A 4,285-nucleotide genomic window follows, 5' to 3' on the forward strand; every position below is an offset into this window, starting at 1 on the left:
CTCCTCACAATCACTTCTGGTCTTCACCACTCGTTTACTGAACTGTGTTTCCAAACCATGCCAATGGCAGCTCTAGATGGTAGATATCTGTCCATTCCCAGGCATTTGAGGTTTTGTATTTGTGGAGCAGGACAGATCGAGGATATTGCACATTACCTGCTTCATTACCAGCTTTATCAAAACCCTAGGGTAAGATTTTTGGAGCCTATATTGGCTACCCTTCAAGGGAAGAACACACAAATGAAATTGTGCTGGTTAGTTTCTGATTGTGACCCATCGGTCACTTATTGTGTAGCATAGTCACTCACGGAGGCCTCCTCAAAGTAAGGGAATGTTTGTTCCCTTACCTTAGAGCTGCATTGCCCTTAAGTCAGTGCTGGAAAGCACTGACATAAGGGGTTAGGATTGTGCCCTTAGGAAGTTACTTTTGCTGAGTTTGAGTTGATTCCCTAAGGCTGCATTCCTGTGCATGCTTACTCGGGGGATAAGTCAATTGAACTCAGTCAGAGCGGGAAGAAAACTGAGGTGGAAGAGCTGAATTTCTATAGCACATCGTACTTTGTTTTTATTTTATTGCTTTTCATCCTCCTCCAGGTCCCTTTTGCTTTGCTCTTTTTAAAAAAGAAACTAGGAAGGAAGGCACCACAAGGGGAAACGGTGACAGGTGCCTGAACTTCTATCACCAAGGTTCAAAATCATTCACTGTTTTCTTTTTCTCCTGCACTTCAATAATGTTGACTTTCAGTCTTGGTGTAAACCAGCAAGCGTCTCCCACAATGTTGTCTCAAGGGTTCTGCTTGCTTTTGTTAAGGAAGAATCTTGAGCGGCTGGTTTGTGAGAGTGGCTCCTTGTCTAGCCTTGGGTGGAGCTCTTTGCTGGAAGAGCAGCAACCCAACCCTTGGATGGATAACTGACAGCCAGGGCTGGACCATGTCCCCAGTGGCAGTCCTGGCCACTGTACTGCCCAGGGCAAGCCTGCAAGTGTCACTCCCTACCTTCTAAGGCCCCTGGAAGGCCTTAAAACTTCACTTCTGGTTTTGGGATAAAACTGGAAAGTGACATTTGAAGGCTCTCTGGAGGCCTTAGAAGGCCTTCTGCGGGTTGGGAAGGCCACTTGTGGCCTCTCTGGCCCTCAGAATGCCTCTGGATGGGGAGGCAGCAGGTGCAGGTGGCCCTCAGGGCAGCACAGCTGGGGGTGGTGCCCCCCAGCCATGGCACCTGGGAGCACTTGCAAGCATGGTTCCCCTGTCCTAATTTTCGAATCCTGCCGACTACGCCAATTTGTCCCTATCTTTTTGGCTAATTAACACCCTCCTTTTCCAAGAACAACAGCTGCAGTGTGCAAAGAAATGAATACAGAACTCCTTATCTATAGCAACTAACCAAATTTATTGCTATGAACACAAACACTCCCTGCAAGTCCTCTTGTCCAGAGGCTTTCCCTCCCCAAAACTCCACTTAACTCAGTGGGTAAAGGTCTGAAGCCTCCAGTTCAAGTCCACTACAGCTCCAAAGCACAGTCCAGTCTTCTGCAGCAGAGTTCCTCCTCTGAGTTCTCTCCAGCAGAGTGTCTCCTTCAGCAGGGTCCTGGCAGTCCACTCTTCTGTGTCCTCCAGCTGAGTCCTGGCAGTCCCCTTCTCCAGTAGGTCTGGGTCAGATAGCCCTCCTTGTCTGGTTCCCTCTGGGTCAGCGTCCTGCTCCTGGCTCCTTTGGTCCTTCTGAAGCTGCCTTTTATCCTTGTATGTCCCATTAAGTCCAAATGCAGCTCAGCTGTGAGCTACCTCTTTAGCTCATTCAAAGTACCATCAAGGTCAAATGAAGCTCAGGTGTCCATCCAGGTCTCCATTGGCCTTGATTGATTACAGTTGTGGAGCCAGCCCTGCCCTTCCCAGAGCTGTCAAACAGCTGTCAAAACATGGAGTCACTGTCAACACCACATCATCCACCTGATGATCTTCCATAACACCCCCCCCCCCCCAGTTCACAACTGCATGACCTCCTGGTGCCTGAGGCAGTATGCCAAATGCAGCCTCTTCTTACTGGGTAGTCTGCTAACCTCTACTCCTTCTGCTTCCTGGATTGGCAAAGGATGAAGGGGATGGAGCAGACAAGGAAGCATGGAAGAGTGAGAGGATTGGTAGGCAAACATTCAAGCCCACCACTCTCCTCTTCTCCACATCCTCTTCCCCTCCATTCCCCTCTTCCACTTTCAATCCATAGAGTGGGAGGAGGAAGAGAAGCATTGAAAATGAGTGGATGGGCAGGGATTGCCCCCCCCCCTCAGCAGTCTACTGCCTAAGGCAACTGTCTCAGTCAGCCTTGTGGATGGGCTGGCACTGCTAACAGGATTCTGTGCAATGCAGACATCTATACAAGATTGTTTCCACACTAGGGCCCTTGAGACCTACTGAGACACTGCTTTTCCACAATCAGCTGGAAGAGGAATTCAAACCATGGCTCCATGCTGCACTTAACATAGGACAATACTCCCCATAAAACTCCAGCCATAGCCACCTCCAGAGGCAACATCCTATCATCTCTTTGTGCAGGCTTTCCCAAACTTTGCAGTGCCATGGCCCACCAAATCCTCTGAGGTGGGTCGTGATGGTTTTGTCGATGCTGGAGGCCTCTCCCAGCCCAGGGCAGCCTACCAGGGTGTAAGTAAAAGAAAATCACTTTGGCACATCAGCACCAATGGCGAGGAATAAGATTGGGCAGTTTCTCTCGGCACTACCGAGGCAGCTCACAGAAGCACTGCATGAACTGAGAATTGCTGCTTCACAGTGCCCACCTTCAATAGTGGCAGGAAAGGAAATTGCAGGCAGTCTGCCCCAGAAGAGTTAGGTAGGATTGTAAGAGATTGTGGGGCCACCAGAGATAATAAATCAAGGATTGAGGGAGACTAGAAAGCAGAGTGAGGCAGACAGGCAGAGACTGATGAGAGTAGAAAAGAGGCAGGGAGAGAAGGAGAACAAGAGGACAGGGGGAGAAAGAGACCAAGCATGGGGGGAGCAGTCAGAGCCAGCGAGAGAGGATTGGAGTGAGGGGCATGGAGTGTGGGGTTGGAGTGAAGAAAAAGAGACAGTACAGAGGAAAGGAGGCAATGAGGAGGCCAGCCTGAAGGGAATGAATCTACAAAAAGGAAAGGCCTGTACCACAAGGAAGCTAATCAATTTCTGCCCAACATTGCATATGTGCAATGTGCACACCTGTGGGAGGACAGAAATGGATTAATAAACAACTGCTGCTCAAGCCACAGCTTGAGAATAGTCATTGGGATCAGGCCCTCAGGAGCAGGAGGAATGTCAGGCCTGGGCCTTTGTAAAACGGAACTGTACCCATGGGAGGACATTGGGGGATGCGGTCCCATGAGTACCATGAGAGAAAGGCAACAGAAAGGTAGCAGGTAAAGCCTGCGCCTCTGACGAATTGTCATGACACCATCAGTATTAATGGAGCTTGCACAGAATAAATAAACTGGCCTGTTCTCCAAGGGGCCCATAATTTAGACACAAGGGAAATGACAGGAAGGGTAAAAGAGCAAGGGGAAGTGGGGAAGGCAATGCTATCATTTCAGTCACATCTATTTCAACCTAGCTATGTTTACCCTGCACATGCCCAATCTCATCTGATCTTGGAAGCTAAGCAGGTTCAGGCCTGGTTAGTACTTGGATGGGAGACTGCCTGGGAATACTGGGTGCTGTAGGCTTATACCATAGTCTTTCGAGACTGAAGGTTGCCAACCATAGGAGATCAAGGGGCTTAAGCAAATTCAATGCTGTCAGCCAACAAAGGCTACTTGGAACCTCCAGGTTCAGGCTCAGGCATATTTCAAAACAGCATTTACAGAAGACAAACACCTTTGCAGGCCTGTGACTTTCATGCACTGCTTGCAGGATTCCTGGAAACCTCTGACATGTGAAGCAGAAAACTGACCTTGATGGAAACTTGGGCAGCCCCACCAGGGTTCACCTGATGTTCCTGAAGAGGCTCCATAGGGCAGGGGGGAAGCGCCATGTGCCCCTGTGAACAGACCGTGCAGAGCTCTGCATTGTGGCCCCTTGCAGTTCCCTACAATACACAGACCCCCTCTGCTTCCTGGCTAGATAAGAATGGCATTTTCCTAGTTACATAAGAAGAGCTGGGACTTTTGCTCAAGCACATCATGCCATTTCAGGACAGGCAGGTTATAAGAAGTCATATGTATGCGCTGCATGTTTTGCAGCCAAAGGGTGACAGAGTTGCATCTGTGGCTTTCTCCCCCAACACCCCCCCCCCCCTTAAG

The 4,285-nt window shown here is 49.6% G+C and overlaps 1 pseudogene; it reads left to right on the forward strand.

The window, feature by feature from the left end:
- The first annotated feature begins 3,591 nt into the window (after nt 1-3,591).
- LOC136650308 (5S ribosomal RNA) lies at nt 3,592-3,709 on the forward strand (annotated as a pseudogene).
- The last annotated feature ends 576 nt before the right edge of the window (nt 3,710-4,285 follow it).

This window comes from Tiliqua scincoides, chromosome 4, assembly GCF_035046505.1.
Source record: "Tiliqua scincoides isolate rTilSci1 chromosome 4, rTilSci1.hap2, whole genome shotgun sequence".
Lineage (NCBI taxonomy): Eukaryota > Metazoa > Chordata > Lepidosauria > Squamata > Scincidae > Tiliqua > Tiliqua scincoides.